Here is a 12,096-nt window from a genome sequence, read left to right as displayed (position 1 = left end):
AGGTCTCTTTGTACTCACAGATGTGTATTGTTACCGATCCCAATAGTTCTCATTTTATCCATCTCAGGAGCTTGAAGGGCTATGTCGAGAGGCCAGGATTCGAACCTGTGACCATCAGATCTCTGAAGGGGATGCATTATTCCACTGAGCCAGAGATACAACTGAATATGCCTGCAGCAAGTGAAAGCCTGGGGATTTGTTGGAATGTCAAAGATAGCTCAGTAAGTCACAACCTCCAACCTGTCTCGTGTGGGAAATCTACACTTAGTACTAATCCCCCCAAAAATATGCCGAAGGCTTCACGAGAGCTCCTGCATTAGAAGATTGTGACGATTAAAGGGGGTGGGCATGAAGAAGGCTGCCATGCTTAGTGTATTCCCTTGTGCCTCCAAAGAACTGAAAAACAAAATGCAATATTGGTATAGCAAATAGAAGTCTTTTATTCGCATCATACTTAATGCTGCAAATCCAATAGAGAAAGTTGGGCCCAAAATAGTTAACAACATAAGCAAAAGAACATGGTCCACTTTCAACCAGTAGAAACCAATGTGAGTTGATATAAGTACCTCCTTAGGGGACATTTTTAGGTCATGTTGCTTCAGTCTACATAGTGGTCTTTTAAATGTGTGGTCTTCAATGGTATTGATGTTGTCTTGATTGTGACCTTGAGTAAGCGTGGCTGGAGTAGACAAGGATCCGCGATGCAAATGTAATGAAAACACTTGACCTCTCTGCAGTGACTTTTCAATGGTCCAGAGTGATACATCTTTTCACCCCACCCAAATCCACTGTATTCTTTCCCTCGCCATCTCTCATAACTCTATGTCAATTGAGGTACTCAGAAAAAAGGGATAATGCACCCTCTGGGTTTTGTGTCTGGGGATAATCTTAAATTGGTAATCGAAGATAGTGAGTTCTCAGAATTGAAGTAAGAGTTATGTGTCCCCATATTCAATAGTCGTTTCCATCCATCCCTGAGAGAGACTGTAAATATTTAGATAATTAAAATGTCTGGCATTTCCCAAATCTTCCCAATGCTTCTCAAATCTTGCATTTTCTCTTTTCAGCATCCAACTCTTGTCCCCAAATGTTACACAGCTCTGAAGTCCTGTTCCAGCTCTGCGCGTTCTTTCAGTATAGCTCCCCACAAGGTTATCCGCGATTTTCACATGTCTTCCAGCATCACATCCATCAAAGAATGGGTAGGGTATTAATGGGGAAGCCGAAACACTGTTGACCCTTTTTAGCTCCAAAACTGTGGCATTGGAGTAAACTGGGGGGAGTAGGGTTGAGACCCCTGATCTAGGGTCTAGATCGATGTTTGTGGGAGGTGATATTGAGTAACTGGCAGTGTTGTTTCGTGGCATTGCGGGTGTTGCTAGAAAAGATTTTATTTTAGATGACTTTCTAAGAGCTCCAGGTTATCTGCATTTGCTGATTCGGCATGTGTGCCTTTCTGTTTGAGGGGTAAGTAACACATTAAACCAGTTGGTGTCTTGGTTGTAGCCTCAGTAGGGAAAGGGGGAAAATAGTCTAAGATTTGAATTTTTGTGTTGTCATCTGAGGAGTGGCTGTATTGCAGGCCTGAGTGTTGCATGTCGAGATAGTCTTGGGAAAGTGGTACGCTGAGTTTCTTTAGGATGTGCTCCCATGTGTGTCGGATGTGTCTGTCTTGCTTGTCGTTAACGGTCGGGGAGGGCGACCATGAAGAGAAGTAAGAATGATATGTCCAGGCAAGAGCTATGCAGTTCAGGGCATCGAATGCAAAGTTCTGTCGAAAAGAGTAGATCTTAAGCAAGCGTCTGCAACCTGCGGCTCTCCAGATGTTTTGCACTACTTCTTCAAGGATCCTTGACCATTGGCTACACTAGCTATGACTAATGGGAGTGGTAGTCCAAAACATCTGGAGAGCCACAGGTTGCAGACCCTTGTTCTAGATTATGGTTACAAGTACAAGTTGCCAGTTAGTGCAGAACCAGCACTTTAAGTTGTTTAATGCTGAACGTGGGAACGGGATCAGAGAGGGAGTTACCGATCAGTGGAAGATTTCCCGCAGAATTCAGTGTGCCTGTGGAGAGAACATTGATGAATAGCAAAACAATTAGGATTTGGTTTGCAGCAAAGGACAAAGGAATATGGAGATGGGTCCAGTTGGATAGGTTGGGGTTTGTCAGCTGAGGGTTTGCTTGCAGGGTCGGTTCGATGCTGTGGGCATGTGATGAGATGGAGATGCAGCGTGTATACGGCAGCCAGTATTCATTCCCTCCAGCTGAGTTTGTGCTCCATCAGGCACATGCAATACCCTGCACCAAGATCATCTATGATTGTTGTAGGAGGTCGTGGCTTGGCAGCCATGGAATAGGCTGGGAACCCTGTGAGCTCTGTGATCCGACTACTTGATCCGACCAAGAAACGCATATTTTCTTGATCAGCAGCAGCCCAAAAAGTATGTACAGGCGTGGGAAGGCACAGAGCAGAGCATGAGCAGGATGGCTACACATTTATAGCGGAGGAACAGTCGGATTAATACTTTGTACTGAGAGGCCGCCGCAAAAGGGACATCAAAATGGCCGCGGCCGAGAACAAAGAGATTCCGAGGGGCGCACCTCTGTGATGGAGGAGCTGTCTCCGTTTGACAACAGCAGAGGCGGATCGCTAGCGGTACGAAACAATTATCACATTGCCCAATCCGGGTGGCTGCAGCGAAAGAGGGTCCCCGACCTGCACAGCCGAGGATCTTGACGAACGGAGGAGGCCCGTGCGCACTATTGAGGCGGTGAGCGGCTCCCCAACGGCTGGGTACAGCAGTGACAATAATCCCAGTGAAGCAAAGGGGAGAGACGCTGGTGGAGTGCCCTGGGAGCGGAGCGCGGACGATCAAGGGATCCAGCAGATACCATCGGCCCTTCGGGGATAGCAGCAACCCACCCTGAAGACCACTGGTGAAGGTGCTGACCCACGACTCATAGACACAGCGCTGTCTAATAAACCCCTAAGACTGAAGGGTAAGCAATACACATTAGACGAATACACCAAGACGTTGCACAGAGGGAGCCAGGAGCAATGACAGAGCCCAAGTTGGGAGCAGTGCCACCATGGGCACGAACCAGGAGGTCCTTGATGCGATTGCAGATCTGAAGGTGGCTTGGGAGACCAAGCTTGAACTGGCAGTGTCAGAACTAAAAACAGCGATGGAGCTCCAGGTTGGGGCAGTGCAAGAGGACGTGAATCTACTACGGCAAGACGTAAGGTCTCTGGCGGAGCGCACAGAGAACCTCGAGAAGGAGATGGGTCCGAACACGGCGGACTGTGCTTCCCACCGGTCGGAGCTTCACGCCCTGGCACAGCGAGTGGGTAATTTGGAGAGCAGAGCAGAGGAGGCGGAAGGACGAGCCCGGAGAAATAATATCCGTATTGTTGGACTGCCGGAAGGAACAGAAGGCCATAACCCCACAGAGTTCATTGAAACAGGAATGCTGTCTCAGGGGTTTGCGGTGGAAAGGGCGCATAGGGCCCTAACGAGAAAACCACCGCCAGGGAGCCCACCTAGGCCGGTGACGCCAAGATACTTAACTACAGGGATCGAGAAAAGATCCTGGAACACTTTCGCAAAGGTGGGACAATACAAAGAGGGTCAGCAAACATAACAGCTTACCCGGATTATACCCTGATGGTGTAGCGGAGCAGAATGAACTTTGGGGCAGTCAAGAGAAGATTGCGAGACGCGGGACATAAGTACATGTTGCTGTACCCAGCTAAGCTAAAAGTTTTTCACAAGCACAGAACTTTGTTTTTTGAAACTCCGGAAGAAGCTATGGGATGGCTCGACACGCAGGGTTGCCCCCAGGAGTCGGACATTTGGAAGGGAGAAGGAGGTGATGCGGATAAGTAACGAGCGCGAGGGCCACTGGGGGTGTCAGAATTTAAGACTATGGGACTTGATTATAGTCACTGAAGCAGCTTGCTAAACGGTGTGATCAGGCTGGGGGAAACACATGATCCGTGAATATTGCGATCATGACTTTGTCAAGGAGCTTTGCAGGACCAACCTTTACATCCCCCATTTAGAGTTTAGTTGGGTCGCCGATGGTGCAGTGACACCCTGCTGGGGTCTTGCCCGGGATACCAGGGTAGGCCCAAACGCGGGGGAGCCTGAAATCCAGGGATGGAGCTGGGCAACTGTTGGGGTTGGGGTAGGGTGAGGAGGGGGGAGGGAAGCGGTTGTGTGCTGTGGTGTGTTATGGTTGGGGAAGAGTTATGGGGTGAGCCTTCACCTCAGGGAAACACAAGACGAACCATGGGAGACCTTTAGATAGTCACTTGGAACGTCAGGGGGCTCAATAGTTATCTGAAGCAGAACAAGGTAATGATGTACCTGCGCAGACAGAATGTGGATATAGCCCTGTTACAAGAAACTCATTTAACGCAAGATAAATTGGAAGTGATACAGAAAAAGTGGAGAGGGACAGTGGTGGGGGCAACATACTCTGCCTATGCAAGAGGGGTAATCACATCGGTGGCCCCACATGTTCCGTTCCAGTTGCTGAGCTCGCTGGTAGAGGCGGATGGTAGGATGGTGATCATGAAGGGATGGTGGAAAATAGAGAGATCTGCATCGTAAATACTTATGCCCCGAACCAAGATACAGCTGTGTATTTTAGGACCCTGTATAGTAAACTCAGTGACAGCGTGGGGGGAGCTATATTTTGGGGGGGAGATTTCAATTGTGTGTTGAACCCCAACATAGATAGATCAGACACTAAAATAGTTAGGCCCACCCCGGCTGCAAAGGCACTGCATGCACCGCTGGCGGATTTTGGGGTGACAGATGTATGGAGAACACGTAATCCGCATGATAGACAATATTAACACTATGCAGCCCCACAGGGCCTATATACAAGACTGGACTATGTATTTGTCACGCAGGAGTTACTGACCGAAATACCGCAGGCGGAATATAAAGCTAGAGTCCTCTCAGACCATTCGCCACTGCTGCTAGTGTGGCAATACCGACACCCAAGGGGGAGGATACCCTCATGGCGATTGCGTGCTGAAGCGCTTAAAGACAGCGTATTCAGGGAGGATATGCGAGAGGAAATAATAAGTTATTTCGAGATAAATACTGGCAGTGTTAAGACAGCGGGCACACTCTGGGAAGCCTTTAAAGTAGTAGTGAGGGGAATTGCCATAGCAAAGTCTAAAGGACTGCAGAGTGGGATTCTGACCAAATTGCAGGACTCTGAAAAGGAACTGGAGAGGGTATTGGAACGGGACAGCAACATTAAGGCAGATTCAGAAATGGCACTGGGCCTGCAGCAGAAATGTGCAGGATACTGGGAGCGATTATGTAATCTTAACTATAAAAAATACATAGAAAGACAACATGCTGAAGGCGACAAACCAGGAAGACTCCATGCGTGGCTCTAGAAAAACAAGACTCCTAGGCCCCCAAGCAGAACAATAGTGAAAGACAATGGCGACAAAGTTGATACGCAAGAGGGGGTTAATCAAGAATTTGCAGAATATTATAGACGCTTGTACGTGGATGAGACGGGGAGCAACAGGGGGGAAATAGGAGACATACTGGAAGATATTGGACTACCCCAAATTAGTGTAGAGGAGAGGGAGGAGCTAGATGCCCCGATCACCCTAGAGGAGCTAGAAGAAGTGGTGAGGCAGCTGCCCACGTGTAAAACCCTGGGAACCGACGGACTCCCAAGCAAATTTTATAAGACATATAACGCTGAGATTCTCCCTCCACTGCTGGAAATGCCTAATGAAGCATATGAAGTTGGGAGATTACTGGAATCACTGCGCGAAGCGGTTATCATACCACTCACCAAGCCCAATAGGCCTGGTAGTGACTGTGGATCCTATAGGCCCCTATCGATATTGAACCAAGATAGTAAGATTTTAACAGCGGTTCTAGCAAGCAGACTAAAGAAGGTCATCAATAAATTAATACACCCTGATCAAACAGGATATGTCCCAAATAGGAATATCTCGAATAATTTGAGGCGACTCCATCAAGTGGTCGAACATACTATAGGAGACACTAGCGAAATGGCGATAGTATCACTGGATGCAATCAAGGCATTTGACTCTGTCAAGTGGCCCTGGCTGAAGGCGGCCCTAGCTAATTATGGTATGGGGCCGGGATATCTTCACTGGGTAGAACTTCTATATAGTGCGCCATTAGCGAGAGTGAAGACAGGAACTGTGATCTCTGAAAGGTGGCAACTTGGTAGAGGAACCAGACAGGGATGCCCCTGGTCCCCCATGTTGTATATTCTGGTTTTGGAGCCACAGGCGATTTATTTAAGGCAGCAATATGACGCAATAGGCATTGTCGTCGGGGAAACATCACATTTAATTTCACTATACGCAGATGATATGTTGTTGTATTTGCGCTACCTAGAGGAGAATCTGCAGTATGTGTTAGAAGTGGTGGAGAGGTTTGCAGAACTGTCAGGTATAGCTGTGAACCCCAATAAATCCTGTGTGTTCCCGCTGGGCAGATATAGGGGGCTCTTGGTGGAGAAGCTGCCGGTACTACAGATACCGTGGGAGGCCACAACCTTTAGATATCTTGGGATAGACATATACCATACAGTAGAAGCCGAACATAGGCATAATACAGAAAGAACGGTTCAGAAACTGGAAAACAGCATGAAGTTCTGGGCGAAACTCCCCTTGGCAATGATGGGGCGAGGGGCGATGCTCAAGATGGTGGCATTGCCCAGGCTGTTGCATTGCTTCACGAACATCCCATACTCCATACCCCGGCAATTCTTTATTAGGTTGGATAGCATATGCAGGGAATTCCTATGGCACGGGATGAGGAACAGGGTAGCCCTGTGGAAACTTCAAAATCCGCATGAGAAAGGGGGCATTAAATTACCAAACTGGGAAGTATATTATGTAGCGAGCCAATTGCAACATGTAGCCAAATGGCTCTCTGCGGAGCATACCTTAGAGCATAGGCTGCACCAAGGAGACTGCACCCCATATTTTCTGAGAGAAATTATATGGTTACCAAAGCGGGAGCTGAGAGGTCGTCTGGGGATGTTGGGTCTTGGGTGGGGGATGTGGCAGAGGGCGTGCCGGTTGATGGACAAGCCGGCCCTGTGCTCTTCGCAAATCCCATTGGTCACAATGATGGGAACAGAAAAGCAACTAAGGTTAATGATTAGGAAGTATTGGGAACCGGTAGGAATAGCAACGTTGGGGGATGTGTGGCAAGAAGGGAAAATATTGGAATTTGAGGAGCTGGTGGAACAAACGGGGTTGAGTGCTGGGCAATATATTACGTATCATGGGATGGTGCAACGAATCAAAGATACCTGGTCCGAGGTGGAACTAGCAGAGGAACCAGACACCACACTAGATACGATATATGATATAGCGGAAGGGGGGCATGAAACGTCTAGAGTATATGAGATGATGATGACTCAAGTGGGCAAGGAAGTGGTGCAACTTAGACTGGACTGGGAGGAAGAAGTAGGGGACCTGATGAGTGATGGGATGTGGCAAAGGGCTCAGGGGTATCATAAAAAAGTATCGAGAAATGCTAGGCTGCAACAAATACAGTTGTATATAACTCACAGAGCATATCTGACGCCACTAAAGATAGCCAAATTTAAGAACGCCGGAAGCCAAGTGTGTCCCAAATGTAATGAGGAAAACGCAGAAATGGTACATATGTTCTGGGCATGCCCACTGATAGCGAAATATTGGAGAGACATAGCACAGAAAATGGAAGACAAGGGAATTTGAATGAAGGTGGATACTGTGTGGGCTTGTTTGCTGGGAGGGTTCCCCAGACCGCGGAAGCTTAAACATGTGAGTAAATTGAAAGATCTGGCGTATGTTCTGGCGAAGAGAAGGATTGTGATGGGATGGAAAGCGTGTTACAAGCCCAAAATGGAGACGTGGTGGAGGTACTTGCAGAAGTGGGCGGAGGCAGAAACAGTGGCATGGCAGGAAGCGTGCAGTGGGGACGTAGAGGGTGAAGCTGGAGCCCTAGCGGGTTGGAGACAACTAATAGCAGAACTATTTGGGCCTTCGTATGATGGACCAAGTGATGGTGACTCAATAAGCGTGGCGGAAGAGGACTCCCCACCACAAGAGGTGGAGACTAACAATGGGAGAAAGTAGGCTCGGGAGGGTGGAGGGACGGGAAATACAGTGGGCGAAAATGTAACAATGTATGTGTATTTATGAGCAAGTTATGTATCCACTGTAAGTTGAGTGTGGTTTGTTATTTGTTGTTTGAATAAAATTAATAAAAATATTTTTAAATAAAAAATCTATGATTGTTGTATTTCAGAGTGAGCCATGAGTCTTTGATGAAGAGACAGTCAGGCATTGTTGTGCAGTAGGCATTAGAATGAGTAGGATGAATAAATAGAGTGTTCTGGATGTGAGTGGAGGGAAAGGGATCGTCAGGGTGCTGCAGTAACTGAGGTTTGTGCTAATGTGAGTATAAAGTGTGGGTTGTTTGAGCGGGGTGAGTATTTGTCAGTAGGCTGAGTGGAGTCGCCGGGGTGTTTGTTAAAGTGAAGCCGTATGTATGGTAGGTACAGCTGGTCAGGGGTGGCGCTTGCGATTATAACACATAGCAGACTGCACAAGACCACTTATTTATGCATGTTTTGCCCAAGAGGTTCATGTATGTGTTGTTTAAGATAAATCTGGATGTTCTCAAAAATCTATGTGAATACATGAATATTAATTTATTGTATCTTCTACATAGGCTGTTTCTCAGACATCATTGTGCACATTGAGATTGACGAGGTTCTTCCCAATCTTCTGCACGCTATTTTACCTATTCCCCCTTATGCCCATGGGCTTCAATGATTGCATCAGAAACACGTTTTTGCCTTGGGGTGTAGCAGAGCCCGATTATCCACTAGGCCAAGTAGGCACCAGCCTATGGGCCCCACTGCTTTTAAACTACCTAGGGGCCCCCACATGGTTTAATCTGGTATTGGGGTGTGGTTCAGCAACCAAGATAACTGAAGTGAATGAACACATTGTTAAGAGTGAATTGATCCTGGTAAGACTGGGCAGAGTGGATGTAAATGCTGCTACGCCCTCTGGAGGAAAACAAATAGGCCCAGCTCTGGAGATATGTGAGGCTCAAGCCAGGCCAGCAGCATTACCTGGGACTGAGATAATGCTAATGCTTAACAGCAAAGGAAAACTACATCCTTGAAAACATCTGAGCTTGCCTTGTAGTACCCTTCATTTCTATGTTTACTTTGAAATTTACTCTATGGAAATTGTGTGTAATGTGCACTGAAAGGTCCTCATGTACTACAACAACGTTTGGTCCTCTCCCAGCGTATGAATGCACACAGGGGCTTTAGTGGATGTGCTCACTCGCCCCTAGGCCGCCTCTTTTACTTGGTTCCATTATGTAAGAGCCACATCTTGCTGCTCTGTGGACAAGTCTTGGGAGGATAGCTCAGGGGAAACACACTCTCCTTGAAAGGAGCAACACAGGTTCGATCCTCGGGTCCCTGCTTAGAAAACTCTGCGTATTAAGCGCGTTATGAATAACCAATTATATATATATATATATATATATATATATATATATATATATATATATATATCGAAAAACACAGCAGAGGAAAAGAAACCGCACTCCAGACATGAGGTACTGCTGGTCCCAAAAAATGACGAACTTGAATCAGTGTAAAGAAACGTGTTTTAATGATGGTAAGAAAAAAGGCAACACACACACAACCAACAAAGCAGGACGCCACGGATGGGGCCTGAACGACGCGTTTCGCACTTCCCTGAGCGCTTGGTCACGTTATATATTGATACCCATCATGCTTTCTTGGTAACTATTCAGATTGCTTATGGCAGTTTCACAGGGTTTGGTTTCGAGAGTAGTTGACCTTCGCTGTTGACATTAAGAAGGTGGATTCTGAAAAATACCAATGACAGGGGACATCCATGTGAGATCCCACACAAGATTTAACAGGAGTTGGAGAGGTAGGGAGAACAGCCATTGAGAGAGCATGCAGCCAGGCTAGTGAGGAATAGGCAATTGAAGAAGATGTCAAATTGTACAGAGTCAAGAGCAGTCTCGGGGCCTGGAGGGATTAGCAGCCATGTATTTCCTTCATCCTCTAAATATAGGCACAGCATTAGCAGCGCTTGTAGTGTGTACTTCTACCCCATTGTCTTCTGAGCTTTAAGAAGTAGCTAATTATATCAGACAAGGCACTAAGTGGCTGAAGTGGAAATAACTGGCTTTCTTTTAAACAAAGGGTGCAGAGGACAACACATGTAAGTTACAGTAACTAATAACGCGGGGATCCAATGTGTATTGGAAGCAAGGTATGGTGAATAATATCTTACATGAAATGGATTTTATTTGATTTCAACCGGACAGAATGGTTTTCTTTTAATGATTATGTCCATTGAATGTCCTGTCCTTCTATAGGCCTCACTGTTTAACAGAGTATTGACGAGCAATCATTGTTTATGATGAGGTTGATGAATGGCAGGCATTTTCTGTCGAGGAAAGTTTTTGCTCGGCTAAGTTTGATGTGTTTGTTCTTGTGAATGTAGTACCCTGCAACAGCACGGTGAGGGGTTACTGCACGATATGACATTTTAGGAGCCTGCAATGACACGTTGAGTAGTTATTGTGGTACGACGTCCATTCATCGCTCGTTTTTATTTTGAGGCACTTTTTGCCTTAAATCATCTTTGAAAAATATGGGGGGGGCATATAAGATGCAGGGTGCGGTTTTGTATAGGGAATAAATAATTGGGTAGGGGAGAATAAGTGGGGACCCGACCAAATAAAAAAAATGCAAAAAGGAATTTTACCAAAAATTTGTCAGGAAATGTGCAGCGAAAATAAAACTGCTGAGGAATGTACATAGAACCGTTATGGCAATTAATTGTTGAAGCTGTTCTATGTCGACATTACTCAGTGATTGTTTTATACTGATGTTATATTGCATGAGGAATGCATCTAGTATTTGATTTTAGTGGTCTCTGACGTACAATGAACACAAACTTAACAAAAAAACTTTTTTTCAAGTATCTCAGTAGTATTTTGTGGTTTCAGAACTAAAAGGATAACGTTACTCAGATACTTTTATCTATAATTTTACGTTTTATCCTGCATATTACAAATCCTTCATTCTTAACATGGCCATGTGGCATGGCTTCGGTGGTCAAGGGGACCCGCCAGATCGAGCTGTGGTTGAAGTGTACAAAAATAAGTAGTGGAACTATGTTCCCTACTGGCCAGCCCCCGCTCCCGACTAACTCCATTGCCACACCCCTGTCACGCACAATACAAACCCCCAAACACATGCGCCTGTTGTTTAAGGGAACATTCGGGGCCTCATTAAGAGTTTGACGGCAAACACAATTACCTAGTAACAATAGAATCTTTATGGTATATCCTTGTGAATTGTACAGGCGTTTCTATGCAATTAGCGGTTTTAAACTTTTTAAGAATGATTAACTTGACAGAGGATCCACAAAGTATTAGCTTACAATAACCTCATCAAAGGAAATTATGGTGTGATATTGCTCACTTCTTTTTATGTATTTTCTTCTGCAACATGAAATAGAATTGTCATTAAGGGAACATTTCATATTGTATATTGAATTTTCTCTTCGATTGTACAATTGAAGTTTGTAAATAATTGATCTGCTATAATTTGAAAAGTTGACTTGTTCAGCTGTATCAAATAAAAAATTAAATACATAAAAAAAACATTTTATGGGTGTCATTTTGAAGACTGTCCATAGTATCTTTTTAATTTTATCCTCTTTGACAACTTTTGGCACATACTGCCTATTGTTGCTGGGCTGCCCTTGGGGCTCCCCTTTTAATGTTCTCTGGCCAACCTCTTGAAAACTATAGTTCCCAAGGGTAGAAAGGATCTTTGAATCCTTTTTAAATATTATTAGGTGAGACCAGCACCCCCAATCTTATGGGGAGTGCTGGGGAGATACAATGTATCCCCTTTCTCATTCTAACTGTAACATATCTGTTACAGGAACAAGCTTACCTTTAATGGGTGATGGCAGTGTACCTTTTTACTAATTCGG

The sequence above is a fragment of the Ambystoma mexicanum genome, chromosome 4p, assembly GCF_040938575.1.
Source record: "Ambystoma mexicanum isolate Mex_15411 chromosome 4p, UKY_AmexF1_1, whole genome shotgun sequence".
Lineage (NCBI taxonomy): Eukaryota > Metazoa > Chordata > Amphibia > Caudata > Ambystomatidae > Ambystoma > Ambystoma mexicanum.
The sequence above is the reverse complement of the archived record's forward strand: the minus strand, read 5'-3'. Positions refer to the sequence as shown.